At 46.8% G+C, this 16,913-nt stretch overlaps 1 non-coding gene across 1 annotated transcript; it reads right to left on the bottom strand.

Moving 5' to 3' along the window:
- Nucleotides 1-810: 810 nt before the first annotated feature.
- TRNAT-AGU (transfer RNA threonine (anticodon AGU)) lies at nucleotides 811-884 on the bottom strand. The gene has a single exon. It is a non-coding gene; the product is annotated as a tRNA-Thr (tRNA).
- Between the last annotated feature and the right edge of the window lie 16,029 nt (nucleotides 885-16,913).

The raw sequence follows: 16,913 nt of genomic DNA, 5'->3' as shown, positions 1-16,913 counted from the left end.
TGACTGTTCAGCACTTAGCATAGGCTCAAAATCCAGCACATCGGTTAGTCAAGCCGTTTAATTACTACCAAGGCAGTATTATATATAACGAGAATTTCACTACCTTGAAGGTTAGTTATAGTGTCTAGTTTTTTTTTTAGACTGTACTCATCTGATTCTTTCAAAATTATTCGGAAATCGGCATTGTCTGCAGGTACGAAAGAACAAGAAAACAGATTTTAGGCAGCTAGATTTTATTCTCATCCCCACATAATTCGGACGGATTCGTGCGCCACACTGCGTAGTAAAGCAGTTGTTTTTTTTTTGCACTTTTTCTTTTTTTATAATTTTACTAGATTGTATAGCAGTGACAAGCCTATGAATACAGGACGACATGACACTAGGAAATATGATTTAACAGCTACGAGCCTAGAGCTAGAGCATCGCCCCGCATTGCTGTCCACAAGTCAGAATTATAGTTTATAGGACTAAGCTGAGTTGCATCAAAGCTATGAGGTGCTCTATGGGAAGGGCGGCGCAGAAAAGTTCATTTGTTGTGGTGCACAACTATTTCTTGCCCCGGATGCTCTGCCCCTTCCACTAGCCACTGACCGTCAAGGCTCGTACTTCGCGGCGCTGTCTGCCAAACCATCCGGGCTATCTTGCTTTGCTATACAGGGTGCTTGATCGATGTTTTGGGGAATCCCCCTAGGTGGAGCAGGTTTGTAATAAGGGAGTAATTACTCATTCGCATCCACCCGAGCGCAGCCATACGGCTACAAAGGAAAGCTATACAGCTTCCTCAGAAACTTCGTAGTCAAAGAAAAATTCGTCCTGGTCCGGGGTTCGAACCCGGGACCACCGCTACACTGGAGCAGTCGCTCTACCAATTGAGCTAACCGGGATTTTTTCAATACCTTTTTATTGAAACAAGCACGATACATTGCTAAAACAACCAGGCCTGCTTAGGCCGGTCACAAGTTAAAATTTCTTGAATTGCACCAGTTCATGAAGCACACTTAACCATGCAGGTGGGTCTGCCTGCGCTTGGTACACATCTCGTAAGTAACATACACTCTCCACAAAGTTCTCCCTGACAGATCGGATAACAACATCTCCATTCCGAACAGCCATTCGAGTTTTCCATAAACTATGCAGGCCCAGGAGCATAATCATGTCATAGGGGACACCTGTGTCATCTTTGTATTGAGCTAACCGGGACGGCAAGCTTATGGTAGGGCGAGAGCGAATTGATCAATAACTCGAAGTTCAATAACCCCGGACCAATAACCCCGGACCAGGACGAATTTTTTGAGAAAGCTTTGTAGCTTTCCTTTGTAGCCGTATGGCTACGCTTGGGTGTTTCAGCGAACACTTTCAGAAAATTTCAAAAATACGCTCTTTTGGTACAAAATATGGCTTTTGTGGCATTTTAATTGTTACAAGTGTTGACAGACACTACAAAACTGACTAATCGTCTTAAGTAGTCACTTGGTTAACTATATCTAATAATTAACTTTTTATCTAGTAAAGGTAGGTGCCAGTTCGAAAAATTAGAGACTTGTAGCCGGTCGTTAGTAATGGCCATATCATTTTTTTTTAGAATTTCGAAAACGCGATTACACTCACTGCTGTGTCTCGACAAAATTTGGCTGCATCGTGTAAAAATATATGCACTTTCGTAAGCATGCAGGCAATGCAACCCCTCCAGTCCACGTAACTAGTAGAAGAAGCCAAATTTTGTCGAGACACAGCGCCAAAGGTAATTGTCTTTTCGAAATTAAAAAATGATGAGACTATTCCTAACGACCGGCTACAAATCTCTAATGCCAACTAGGCTCCTAACTCTACTTGTTAAAAAGTTAATTTAAAAAAAAAATAATTAACCGGCTCACTACTTAAGACGATTCACGGGGTTTCTGGTGTGCGCTAGCACTGGTAATTCTATGTCCCAAAAGCTATATTTATGCCCCAAAAAGCCTATTTTCGAAAACTTCTTAAAGTGTTCGTTGAAACGCCTGGTATGTATGGGTTAAACGTACACGTATAATGTAGTGTACAAGATCTGGCGGTATTCTTTTTTTCCAGTTTTTGTGCATTATGTTGCATGGGTTATCATTTTGTCTCCTAGTGCTGCGCCGGTTTCCTTCAATGGTCGAATACCATTTGACCTAATGAAATTTCGCTCCACTTGCGTACTCGACTTGAGACAGAGTCAGGGCCGGCTCAGAAGAGGAGAAAATCTGAAGTTCACCTCAAAAGCGGCCAATGCATTGAAAATGGAGGTGTTCCATTGTCGAATAAGACCTTCAGCGAAGAGAGAATCAGAAGAAATTAATGTTAGCGGCCACAGAGAAGCAGTTATAATGCGATGCTTTTTTTTTATTCCACAGTACTTACAGCACAGTTTAAATATGTGAGGCTATATATTAACCAGTGCAGCAAAAATGAATGGGAATAATGGTCTTATATACCGGGTACTTTCGAAGACACAGCGGTTATAGGTACGCACCGACTGAATTTATTTTTCTTTAATGCAGCGCGCAATCACAATAAACAAACACCTTTGTATTTCATGAACAGCGAAATGTGGAGCTCAGCCATTTATTTCTGCAGAGCGGCCCAACGCCACACTTTCGCAGCCAAAGTACCTTCTTTTGTTATAAGTTGGAGTGGTACGTGATGCATCATTTAGACTGGTGCAGTTGTCATGCTATTCTGGCGTCTTCACGAGAAATAACGATTTGGCGGAGGCGCCACACAACCTGAAAGAGACAGTTTAGACTGCGGCATATATTTTAGGATTCCAAGGTTGCCTTTTATTTACACCAGTGCCAACCTGCTCTTTACATGTTACCTTCACTCTTAATAAATCTCGCCTCAAAACTGTACTTTCATGAAGGCGCGCTACGACTCTGCTATGCTATGCTCTGCTAAGTATCTCAAATAGTCGAAATTACCCAGACCCCCTGCGCCCTCCCCCCTCCCGTGTTTACAGCAACTCTCGTAGAATACATCACACTTGGAGATATTCGACCTCTTTTAACATAACATCCGAAAATAAGTGGCGACCTCCTCACTGCTCATATTTCAATAAAATGAACAGAACAGTAGGTGTGGGCTTTTATTACTCATACTCTTTCCAGACGCAGAGAAAACTGTCCGATGCGCAAACATTACGTAACCCTATCGATAGCATGCCTTGTTGGTGCTAGCAGTCTATAGCACGAGGAACTATTGTGTTGTGATTTATAATTGATAACGGCCTCACCATCGTTACGAAAAAAAATTGATTTGATCAAAGTTTGTCTTTTAAAGGAGCTCAAATAAAAAAAATAACCGCTATTTGGTCGACGATGTAGCCCATTAAGGCCTCGGAAAGCTTTGTGGAGGATAGCAAAAATGTTTTCGTTCTGCAGAAGCAATATTTTGTCACTGAATTCGCAAGACGCTTTTCGCAGTCAGACATGTAGTCTTGGCTGATGAGCACCGCTTTGTATGTGGTTCTGCGCGTGAATAGTTTGGCCGAACGCCTCAACTAAACAAAAACCGTTTCTGTTTATGCCGTAGTGCAGACTCCAGCGTCGACAACCACCCTGCCCGCGAGGTTGCTTCTGCAATATGGATATTAACAGCCGCGCTTATAGAAGGTGCTTCAGCATCACCGACTCTCTCCCCGAAGGCGTCAACGAGAAATATTTCGAGCGCCTCCAAGAGAACTACTACCAGCGAAATAAAGCATGAGCTGTTCGTTTAGATGCGCATTACTCACTATACAAATGAGCAAAGCATTCGCTTTTTGTTCTTGTTTTTCATCATAAGATTTGTTTTCAGCGATACAGGCATTTTGTTGCCGCTTTTCGAATTAAACAACAATTTATAGGACATTGATTTTTGGAACAGGCATATTTTCTTGCGGACGATGATCTAACGACCAGTCGAAGCTTTACTACGAGCGTTCCGACTTCTTAAACCAGCTGCACAGTTCAATGCACGGACCGTACATAACTGCATCTCCATCGTAATACTGCGGTTGCATCTTAGAATCTAAAGAGCCCTCTGCGCGCCTAGCTATATAATGACTACTTTGGTTGGCGAAGCAATAAGTTGGTTCATATGTAGAAAAATTCTGTTTCATGAAGTCACAGGTTTCTATGGATAACAACTATCGAGAGATATGCAGGTGTCGTCACTCCCATATACTTCACCGCGTCCTCGTCTGTTTGTCAACGTGCGTGAATAAAAGAATGTGCTCTTGTTGCATTTCGAAAGGTGCTACAACCGAATCGGATAGTACGTTTTATTGAGTGCTTTATGAAACACATGAAACGAGCAGTCGAACCTGAAGCCTTTCAAGTGTTTAAATCTAGCTTGTTTTGCTCTAAATCGATTTTAAATCTCGTCGAGTTAAGCAAGAATACGTGCTTCTCACGCATATCTGTGGGATTGCGGTTTTGAGTGTACATCCACGAAGACTTGTGAAACGAAGGTGTTGAAATCACGCTTGATGGCGCTCAGTATACGACAAGAGACAAAACCATACAACATAGATTTTCAGAATCTTAAGGTATTATTCTCGCCTACAGTATGAGAGAGCTTGGATTCAGCACGAGCCTGTTTGTTCGTAGTACAAAAATTTCCTCTAATAAATGTTATTTTGGCACAAAAGAATGGCACATACGCTAATATATCGCCCAATCCTACTTTGTAATAAGAGATAATTGGTAGAGCTATTATTAGGACTCAGCAAATGTATTTCCAATATATTTAAAAACAATCCCATCCAATTCAAACTGCGGCCATAACCGCAGGGGCACCTGTAACTTGCAGATTTTTGTGAGTTGCGACACCACAGGGACATGAGCGCATGTTAGCTCGGCACTCCTACGTCTAGCACGATGTGGCGTTTGGGATAGTTCCGGGAAAAGCGAGTACTGCTGATTGAGCCGAACCCGATTGTTTGGATCTTTAAACCTCGTCGTTGCAGGCAACACAGCACTTTCGCCTCCACGTCCTCTATACGGCACCTCCTGGTTGACCTGAATCCACTCTATGCGTGTTACATTTCTTTAATAAAAAGATACGAATTTCAGCACCCCTGTACAAAATAATAAAAGTCATTTGCGTAAACAGAGCAACTACAACACTTTGTTTCTTCTTTTGCCTACTTAATAATTTTGAAGATCCTAAGGAAAAACTAATAAAAGTAAAATCGGCTTTCACCCCTCCAGGGCCGAATTTATGAATCGTTAAGCAATTATGGCTTTATAGGCCCAGTTCAGAAAACTTTTCATATCAGCAGAACACAGTAAGCAGTCTCTACAGCGAATAGGTAAAAAAATTGAATTTTACTGGCAGCACGTGAATATTTTGTAGTTCAACACAGGAAGTTTTGCAAGTGAGCTTTGCAACCTAGGCCCTTCTGATACTAAACAACGTCCAAGGATCACGCAAACATGTTGCTGACGGCGCTGAATCTCGCCGCTAGGATTCATTTGGGAAAGGGCCGTCATACGTAGGTCGTGAACAGAAAGGGTTCTTCGCGCGTTTCACGACACGCCCTGCGCCGGCAATTTTGGCCTAGCGAAGACGCGCAAGCGGGTGGAACGGGTCGACCTCTGGAGTGGCATGCGACAGGACGTTAGGAAATACTGCCCAAAATGTCATTCCTGTCTAGAGAGAAAAACACCCAAGTGTTGCCAGGCCAGTGCCAGTTCAGACGTATCGGCTCCTTCAAGTGGAAAAGTTGGGTAGTCAGGCCGTTGCCCACGACTACTTCCGAAAACAGGTGCATACGAGTATTTATAGATCTACTTTTTAAATGCGCGGGAGCAGTGGCAATGTGAGATCGAAAGGCAGACACGATTGCGTGAGCGTTTGTCGAACCAATCTTGCTCAGACATAAATCTCCCAGGCAGCTGGTAACAGACCTGGAAACCAATTTCATGTCGCAGCTAATGAGGAGATTAAGCGAGCTGCTTAAGATAAATAAGAAGCAGAAAACACCATACCATCCTGCTTGCAGCGGCGCAAGACAGTGACTAAACCAACTGTGACTGGGTTCCTGTAGCATTTTATTTCGGGCGAACAGCGTGACTAGGACTTGTGGCTTCCCTATGCGATTTTTTCATATAATGCTGCAGCGCACGAAAGCACAAGGGACACTCCATTTTTCCTCCTATGCTCCTGAGCAGCCCAGGGAGGTTCCAGAGGGTCCCCGTCACGTGCCATGCGCCTCACTGGAGGACAGTAAGGTAGAGGTGGAATCGCGATTGCAGGTTGCAAGGGATATCGCAAGGGAGGCATTAATGAAAGCGGGCAAGAGAGGGAAAAAGACGCACGATCGCGGTGCCAGAGACACGCCGTTCCATGAGGGGGGATAACGTGTACGAAGAGAACCGCGAAGGGCAGAAAGAGTTAGCTAGAAAGCTCCAGACGAAGTGGCGAGGACCATGTCAGGGTGTGAGGCAGCTTTCTCTAGTAACCTTCAAAATCTGAGACGTGAACCGACGCTTGATCACAATGCGCGCAAATCGCCTCGAGCTGACACCGGCTCACTATTCATCGAAATGAGCGAAGTGAACAGCTAGGATTTAGATGGAAACAACACTGAGGCGGAGTGCGCAGATAGTTCGCAGGAAACAACGCCCTCTCCTCCATTTGTACGACAGGGGCGAGGGGTTATGGCAGGATTGCCGCCGGATCTACTTCATGCGTTGCTGGAAGACGAAGCGCGCAAGGCTGCCGCGCAAGTAACACATCGGAAGGCCCCACCCAAGAGCACCGCCGAGTCGCAAAGCACACAAAGGGGTAAGGAGCTACCCAGTACGACTTGTGAATGCCGATGGCAGTTAAGAAACCGGGCGGCTAATTTGGACTAACAGCATCTACCAGGCGGGCTGGAAAATGGTTAGCTTTGTCTTCTATTGCAACTAATAACAATGAGCGCTAAGACACTGGACTTGCCGGTTAGGTGTTTTCTTCCACAAAGTAGTGCCTTCACAGAAGAGCATGTACTGTTCTATAACATACTTGGCTTCCTTTCGTTATGCCCCCTCTCTTTTATTTCTTTATTTTAGAGCTCAGTTCTTAGGTGCCCCTTTCTGCGTTTCACGGCGTCACATTCGCGTTGCCGTCGCCGTCGCAGTTTTCCGTTGTAACCTTTAAGCTGTAAAAGCAATGGAGCAGGGAGCTTGGAAAGGAGAAAGTAAAAGCGCAACCTCCTCCCCTCCTTAGCAACCGGCGCGCATGTGGGGGGGGGGGAGGGGGCGGGGGGGGGCGGCACAGTTGTGCATAGCAACCGTGACGTCTACACCGCCGCTGTTTCGCGAGACGTCTGGGTTCTGGGAAGTGGCAGCTGGTTGACCACAAGGCTTTCGCCTAGCACACTTTAGAATTTTCAAAATCTCTTTGGTATTTTTTGAGGAAAGGAAATGCGCAGTATCTTTCTCCCACAACTGCGAAACCAATAGAACGGGGGCATGGAAAGCAGAGAGTAAAAGTTGTAAATTGATTTTTGAGCAAAGTAAATGCGCAGTATCTGTCTCACACCTCTTGGTGGACACCTGAACCAGAGGGAAGGCGCATAACTGCCCTCTTGGAACCGTGAACACCTCAGTCGTGCTTTAAGCTAGGTGGCGGTAGTGACAGATGTGCGCTGCATGCTTTGGCATTGACAACGTTGTGTCAGAAACGCGGCCACCTGCAAAGGTAGCAGGGTGGGTGGGAACATTAATGTAGATATATAGACAAGCGGGAATTTTTTACCACTTATGCGGGAGAATATTCCGTTCCTCTCGCTTCTAACTGCTCCCACATCTTTGACAACCTCACGAAATACTTGCGCAGACCTCGTCTTTGAGAACCAGGCATTGGTACAGCAAGATTCATCTATTTCTCCGTCCATAAAACTTCCTTCATGACAATAAAGAACTGTTAGTGGAGCATTTCTTGAAGAAGGAATATGTGTGAAAAATATCAAGTTGCCTGTAATTGTCTTGCTTGAATTTTTTGCCTCAATCTATCGAAAAGCTGAAACAGCTGATGAGCTGCACTCAAATTTCTCATTAGGAAGTAACGTAATCATAGGATATTGTGTGCTTCTCGAACGCGTGTGTTTGTGTTACCATAATTATAGTTGGCTGAAAAAGAGACCAAAGCGCGGATGATACGAATGTTTATTTTAGCAAATGCAATCCGCTACGCACCCAAAACGGATGTATGCGGCAACGCGTAAAACACTCATTTAATGCTGTAAAATGGGCATGCTGACACCACTTGAACTCATTGACTCTGAGTCCGCTGTCCCCCTTTTTGCGCTGCTATCACTATTTTTATTCTGTTGTCACTTCTTCACTATCATGCTCACTTTACTGCTTTCCCTGTCGGACAATCATTTACTAAAAGCCAGCGGCTTTTTGGCAAATGATGCATTGATATCACTTGCCATCGGTCGTGCGGGAGACATATCGGATTCTTTTCACACCCCTTTCGAGCACTCGGAAATCGGTGCAGCATCCCAAGACGATTGATAACGGTGTGTTAAGGCGGATACTTTGGCAAGTTGCTCCAACTTACAGGAGGAAAAACAGCGCAGAATCACAGGACAAGCAACGGACACGACGGCATCGCGCTGACTATCAACTCTGTTTCTTTTCTACCAGAAGCAAAATTTATAGCTGGACGCACATCTGAAAGCAAAAACACGAGCATTGAAAATAAGGCCGACACAGAAAGGTGCAATGTTTGTGTTCTTGTTTTCAGATGTATTTTCAGCTATATATTTCGCTTGTTGTAGAATAAAAAAGGAGTTGATAGTCAACGCGTCGTGCCGTCGTGTCTGTTCTTTGTCCTGTAATTCTGCGCTGTTTTTCCTTCCGTACATTTGATATACTGGCACGATCTGTGCAGTAAATTAGTGCTTTAAAATATCTAGATACGCGCAACGTCGTGCGATCGCGCTATGGGGCACTAGTGAAGCCTGCCTTGAACCTAAGCCTGCATTAAGCCTTGCGGTTGCAGGTATGCATATGTAGGAAGAAGGCCCAACAGCGCACCAAAGGTTGTTGGCGTTGAAGCCATATCTGTTGGATTTGTGGTACGTGTCACCACTGAATCGTGGCAAAACCCCAACGCTCATCATCTAAAGGAAAGGAAAGAGCTGCAAGGGCGAAAATGCAAATGGGAAAGACCAAACTGTTTTCTACCCTGTGTAATCAGGGACACATCGCTGACACAATGGGTACAAGGTTACCAAGACCTGGAGCTTGGCATCTCTTTTGTTAAATTCTTGGTGGAAGGGTCTCTGACTCCGCCCTGTGCGAAGCAGAATACTTCGGTTTGTAATGTCCGTACGTTACTGTGCTGTAATGCACGAGGCGTCTAGCACCATCAGCAGTAACTTTCCGGCCTCAGGAACTCATTACAACATGCGGTGGTCCACAGCCTAAAATGTCAGTTGGCACGGAGTTGGCGTTGGAAGGGCGCCCGTTTCAAAATAGCCAGTCAAGTAATCATAAGAACCAATTATCGAGACATCGACAGCTGTAGAGTTTGGAAAGGGACCTGGGGCAATACCCACTTGCTCAGATGTACCACTGAAAGCAGTCACAGCTTGAAACAAACATGGTGGAGTGGACGTTGAACGTGCTGATACTGCGTGCAATTGACCAAATACCGTTGAGATGTGGAACGCTCTCTCGGCCAGTAAATCTGTTCTTCAGCCCGGTAGAGTGTGGGAAACGGTCTGAGATGCCCAGAGGCATGGTCATCTTTCATAACGTGTAAAACGGAGGAGCACACATGCTTGGAAGAACTGAAAGAATTTGCGAGCCCACAGTGTTGTGGTTCTGCTTCCAAAAGAGACCGTAGAGTAAAAAAGATCGGTTTCTAGAAACATGGTTTTTGTGTTACGGTGAAAAGAGATTTCGAATCTTTTTTGTTGCTCATCTTAAAAATATTGATGCCGGAAAACTTCGAGGAATGGCCCTAAATGTAGTGAGCAAAATCATTACTTTCACGCTTGCTTTTGGAAATCGGGACTTGGGCCTGCCAGCGGCGTCTGCGTGATATCGGCTGCCATTGTTGACTGCGGAGAGAGAGAGGTTTTTTTGACGGGAACGGCACAGATATTGGCCGGAAAAATGAATATCTGCCTTGCTAGCCTGCACTGGGGAACGGGAAGAGGAGAAAAAAGAGGGCCACGATGGGGGATGATGATGATGGGTGGAGGCAGATGAAAAAAGACAAGGCACACTTGATAACATTACAAACGCCAGTCAAGGCCGGTGTGGCTTAAAAAGAGTGAGAGCGCTCGTGTTGCCTGCAGAGTTTTCAAACTATCTGGCCAATCGCCGAGGACCAAATGCTCCGAGATGGGCCTGGTGCCAAAAGACTTCGATATAGATGGTAGCATGAGTTTTTCTAGTGCATATGCTGGGTAAGCCACTAAACCATACTGTGCGATGTCAGTGCACGTTAAAAAACCCCAGGTGGTCGAAATTTCCGGAGCCCTCCACTACGGCATCTCTCATAGCCTTAGTAGCTTTCGGACGTTAAACCCCATAAACCAACCAAACACTAAACCATGTTCTACAGTCTCTAGCACACCACATGGGGAACAGTCCGGGGAGTCCGCTGGTCCTGTTAGGTGCAAGTACTTGTGCGTGAAGGCGACATTTAAACGTCACCTATGTATTAAGCATGTAATAGGGCGTGCTATTCTGCGAGGAACAGGAAAGGCCATCGCCGGATCTAGCCGTTTAAGGCGGATGTGTCGAGTGTCTGGAGTGCTCAGTATTTAGCCGTCGCACTCCTCATAGGTGCCGAAAGAATACGAGTGGTGTCTGGTCTAGAGAACGGCACAGCTGTGCGCAGGCCACTGCTGAGCGCGCTCCTTGCTTCAGCGTCAGTGGTCTCTTTTCCATCGAGTCCGCAGTCACCAGGAATCTACTGGAACACTATACGGTGGCCTTTTTTCTGGGCACATGAAAGCAGTCTAGTTATGTCAAGAGCCAGAGCTTGGTAGGCGGTGTGGCGTAGGAAGCATCCCAAACTTTGTAGCGCAGGTTTAGAGCCTGTGAAAATGCACAACTCCTGAGACGGCTCTGCGCAGATGTGCCGAACTGCTTCCCGAAGGGCCGCCATATCAACAGCGGTTGAAGTAGAATTGTGTCATAAAATGAATCTCCGAGTCGTCTGCTGAGCGGGGATTACCAAAGCTCCTGTCGATGCCTTTGGTGACGCAGATCCAACAGTGTACACGTGCACACAGTTTTGGTATTCTGAACAGATGTAGGCAAGAGCAAGTTGCTTCAGTCCGCTTAGGGGCATCAACGATTTCTTTAGGATGCCAAGGAAATGCACGCCTACTGAAGGCTCAGCCATCATCAATGGTGGCGGTAAGAAATGTCAAATGCCGGTCCCTCATAAAAAATCTTCGTCAGCTGGTGTCAGCGGTGCCGTGTAAGCGCGCGCGAATATACGCGAAGTGGTTCGTGTGATAGGCATATCCATATTGGGCACGCACTAGAATCCTCAATCGTGCCTTTGTTCGATGCACAACGTGGTAATCCGAGGCATATCGCGAGCGCCTGTGCTTGAACACTCTCTAATGTCCGCAAGCAGGAAATGCTCACGGTAGAGAGTACAGGAAGGCTGTAACGAATGCAGGCAATAAATAGAGTGTAGTAAAGTCTTAGCAAGGAATGCTCCGTTGGGCCCCATTTAATGCCAGCAACAAAGCGAAGGGCATGACAATAAAGAGCGAGTCTTTTCTATAAAACATTTATACACCTCGACCATAGCAGATCGCGGTCGATGATAATGCCCAAAAAGTTTTGGTGGGAGACGTATGGTATTGCAAACCCCTTTAAGTGTTACCGGGTAGCAACAGACAGACTTGCGCGGGAATGCGACCACAGCACGTATTTTCAGCTGCTAAGAGCAAAACTTGCCGCTGTAGGTACCTTGAAGTAGATGACGCAGCACGTTGTAATCTCGTGCGCATTTGCGGAGGTGTCAACCCGAAGCCCAGATGTAGATATCCGGATTGGCACTGAGGCACTGATGTGGATGTGAGTGGGAAGTTCACTCACAAGTCTAATACGCGCCACGTTCAATGGGGTTGGACTATCTCCTCCCTGGCCACCTCCGCGGCAAACATGATGACGTGTAGTCTCCCCATCAGGCGTAGACATGCAAACGAACCTGCCGGTGAGGTAGCTCACAATCCACGAGTACATCCGGCCGCCAATGCCCATGTCGTCAAGGGCATCGAGGATGGCGTCATGAAGTGCGTCATCGTAGACCCCTTTGATGTCTAAGAAGACAGCAGCGATGAGTAGGGGACTACGTTTTTCGTGTTCCACAGTCGATATGAGGTTGATTACGCTGTCAATGTAAGAACGACCCCGCCGGAACCCGGTCATGATGTCCGGATAGAGAGCATTTTGCTCTAAAAACTATTCGAGCCGCGCCAGCACTATTCGCTCCATAACCTAACCGACGCAGCTTGCTAGTGCAACAGGCCGGCACAGTCAACTGGCTAGACTGCGGAGAGCTCAGTGCGCAAGACCACTACCAAGATCTCAAAGGTTGGCCAGCCAGCACAGAGAGGGCTGATCATAACGCTAGTGAGTGGCTGTCCGATATAAGTGTAAGTGAAACTGCTTCACGACGAAAGCCAAAGCAAGAGATTATTGATCTGTAAACCAGTAAATGCACTCTGGCTTTCCGAGGGATCGGCACGCGCGTGCAACGACCGGCTCTCGGTTGTCGTAGCGCTGAAACACAGGAGCTGTGAGGCCGGCTGCAGTAGCATGTGTGTGATCTTGTTTCGGTGCGGAAGGGTCCAAGTCAAGAAACATAAGATGCGGCATCAAAAGAAACTTCGGCTGACGGAAGGAGGCGTCCCACTCACGAGTCCTTTCAAAAGGAGCATCTTTGTGGAAAACGCACGTCACCGAGTAGGGGTTATCTGCGAAGCAGTGAATAAATTGGTGGCAATAAGAGCTTTACCAAAAATAAACTGGCGAAATCCTCGTCTATCTTTGGTACTTGAAATGTCTCAACATCCGCAGTATTTTGGGAATCTGGCTTCAATCACTCTTAGTCCAAAAGGTGTCCAAGCACCATGCTTCGCGTAGCTCAATCGGTGCTTGTTCGAGTTGAGAAAAAGGCCACTGTTCAGCAAAAAGTTCAGGACAGGAGAAAAGCGTCTAATGTGATAGTCAGAAGACGTCCGAAAACGACCTCTCTTGGCAGAAAACATAGATATCCCATTTAAAGCAGCACAGTGACGTGTCCGTAAATGAGTCGAAAGTCCTGGGGGAATTCAAAACTTCAAAATTTCGTCACTTTAAATTAAGAAAGCCATGCGCCAATAAAACGCTTCACCATTTGAGGTTGCACAGAAGCGTGCCAGTAACTTGATCCCTGATCTATACACGAATAGATAAAAGGCCTAGAAAGGCACTCTATGGAACACAGGCAAACAGGTTGCGGGTACAGGCCCTTCACGACTATGGAATTTATATGGCGATAGCCCGCGCAAAATTACACCCGCCATCATTCAGGCGAAGAATTACAGGACTAGTCCAAGGGCAGGACAACTATTGAATGAAATCCTAATGTAGCATGTCCTTTATTTGCTCCTGAATAATCTTGTGCCTGGACGGCGACACAAGAATTGATACTCCCTGGATCAAACGATGAGAACCGGTAGTGATGGCAGAACACGTGCAAGACGCACGGACGGATACTGATCCTTGAAGCTAGAAAAAGGGAAGTCCAAGACAGCCGTGTACTGCAAAATAGGGTGGAGTAGAGCGCCAAGTCAGCTTTAGCTGATAGTGCAACTGATTATGTGAACCATTGCACATTCAACACTGGACGCCTGTATGAGTTATGGCGGAGCGTCTGCTATGAACATCGTGCCTAAGGCGCATCATACTTTAGATGGCTAGCAAAGACCGAATGCAAAGAAACAGTGTTGAAAAGCTCACAAAAGGCCCCCATGTGCAGTGCGATGTCAGTGCTCATTAAAGAACCGCAGTTGGTCGAAATTATTCCGGAGACCTCAACCCCAGAGTCTTTCTCCGTATGTCTCTCCCCCCCCCATTCCCGCCTTTGTTAGGGCTAGGTGCAGCTGTGAGATTTCGTCCGGTCTGCTAACCGTTACTAGGCATCGACTGCAGGACTTTCCATTGTGTAGGAGCTTATTGGCCCCCCGAGTGGGCTGCTAACCAGGTTTCTTTTCCAAATCTGTAGGCCTAAGGACGACTTCCGACAAACTTTGTTCGCACCGACACATGCCGCAATCTGAATCCAACGCATCCGCAGCTTCTTCATACAGAAAGGAAGGCGATGCGACTTTCGTGTTTATTTTTTGCGACATTGAATTCTTATGTCATTTTCAACCAGATTCCATATGTCCAGTCTGTACAAATTCGGATGTGCCCCCGCACACGGGCAGCAAACAACTTGGGCAACAGCACGCTCACTATGCCGCGTAGGGGTCGCGGCAATCTGCTCTGGGGCTCAGCAACTCCTACAGGGTAATATCCGGCTTTCCCACTCCGACCGCTAAAAAACAGATAGAAACATGAAACTGCAGAATTATATTCAATAAGCTACCAGAAAACGGCTGTCAGTGTTGTGAACAATGTATTGCGTGTGTTGAGGTGAACAATTCAGAAAAACGACGCCCAGCTACCGCCACGGGTGTAGCTGGGCAGAGTCCATGATCTAGACGCTCAAATGTTTTGCGTTACCCGTGGCATCATCTAGTGACAGCGAGTACAAGCACTACCTGGCACATGTCAGGAATCTACGAGCACAGGGCTTCTTCAGCATATTTTCTACTATAAAAAATGAAAAAGAAAGCTGCCACATATGTGGCATCTGGCATACAATGGATTTAACAAAAGACATCGTTGTGTATCAATTAGGAATGCGATGCAGAAGTGCTCCGTTGGAGGTTACAAATGTAAGCAGTGAGAGCAAATTTCATTGTGTTACAAGGTTTTTAGTGCAGTCTGAAGTTTGCACCTTTTATATAAAAGAGTCAGCAAACAGATAATTTTACATTTCGCCCAAGCAAAATTGTCCTCCGCTGCAAAAAAGGCCTCGAAAAAAAATGGGGCCTTAGCAGCGCCCGAATTTAAGCCAACAAGCTTCTCTGTCAAAGTATACCCGGTGAACACTGGGGAAAAAAATACCGCGGCTGACCACAAATTAATAGAGTTGTGCCCCTCTTATCAGTCAACAGCGTCTTTTAGGTGTCCAGCGGGACATCACAGGAGAAGTCACATGGCCGGAAAAAGAAACGATGAATGAAAAGAGGAGTGCTACTAACGATATTAGCTCTTCGCAGATGAGGCAATGGGTGCTCTCCTTAAAAATTCTTCTAGCACGCTGGAGCCGCACGCAGAAGAGAACCGCCGGTTGCATTCTGACCAAGTGTCGCGTAATAAAGGTGTTCTGTGACAAGATACTGGTTGTAGCGAGGACTGCATTGTTTAGCATAGTTGTCTGCGTGTAAATTTATCGCCATCACACAGGGTCCGCTGTAATTCGTCGAAGTCTGTGGTCCGCGCAGGCGGCTCAGGTCGGCCTTTTCCCTAAGCGTATCAGAATTGCTCCACGTGATATACGCAACAGGACGGCTCGTATAACTTCCTTGCGCTCTTGAGGCGAAATGTGAGACGCACGACCCTCCGGAACTGTCCTTCCTGCAGAAATCCGCCTTCGTACAGAGGAACGAGAAAGTCGTTTTGTATACGGACTGTACAGTCGCCACGTGGCCGGTTCTCGGATCCATTGAACCTACAGTAAGGAAAGACTTCACGTCCTCCACCATGCACAGCTGGTCAAGAGCGGCTCGTGGTGCATTTCGCGCGATCCGTTCCACTTGCCGGTGGAACTCGTCGGTTAACCGAGTGCAGAAACTAGCCGACACAGCTGGCCCATAGGGGTTACGGATCTCTCTACCGACAAAGAAGTAGTTCACGTCCTGTGCGACATTGTTTACGACCACATCGTAGGCATGTTCGGGCCTCAACATCACCGAAACAATGTGATTCATCCCGTAATGATTGAAGGATTCTCGAAGTGTGCGTAAAAGAAGTTCAAGCACATCTGTGTCGTTGCTGGCATCGCAGCCTGTCACAGGCTTTCTCCAGTCAACATTTACGCCGTTCAAGCCGTACAGAACCATTGCGTCAGTCACGCTTCGCATGAGGCGATTCATCGTCGCACTGTCCCGTCCGAGCCTCGAAAAATGTGGCGCATCACTTAGCAAGCCGCCCAGAGTCAACAGAATCTTGATTCTTGGAAATCCGAGTCTAGTTGTGATGTTACGCAGTTGGTGAAGGCCGTATTGGCGGTCGAAGCTTGGCAGCCGGCTTGTCAGGTAGCCGTCGGCAATGCCCACTGACCAGTAGATGACATGAGGGCACAGGGCAAACGGCATTGTCTCGAACGTAAAGTGCCACTGAGAGCCTGCTTGCTTGATGTGATAGTTGTCGTAGACGCAAAAAAAGGGCCTGGAAGACTGAGTTGACCCTGGGGCGCTATGGTGAGGGCCTACATTCAGGGTTGCAGGGGGCACTGTGTAAACGGGTTGGTCAAAACAATTAATCGGTATTCCTCCCCAAACATCGGTGGTTGTCGAAGGTGACGTCACCGTTGTTGACGGTAAAGGGTACGTTGGCGCCTGAGATGTTGACACCATAACCGACGGCGAAGTGTATGGCGGCGACCTCATTGTTGAGAGTGGAGGCCCAGGAGATGGGTAACTAGGCGGCGCAGTAGCTGAGTGCGTAAGCGATGGTGAAAAGTGGCTCGTTGTCGTCAATGTTGCACCAGAATGACTTGCTGGCATGCTAAATGTTGGCGCCGGTACGTATGGCGAAGGATATGTTGGCAGAGGGAAG

Source organism: Amblyomma mixtum, chromosome 9 (genome assembly GCF_055824585.1).
Source record: "Amblyomma mixtum isolate Tamu chromosome 9, ASM5582458v1, whole genome shotgun sequence".
In the NCBI taxonomy this organism is placed as follows: domain Eukaryota; kingdom Metazoa; phylum Arthropoda; class Arachnida; order Ixodida; family Ixodidae; genus Amblyomma; species Amblyomma mixtum.
This window is presented reverse-complemented; position numbering and strand designations above follow the sequence as displayed.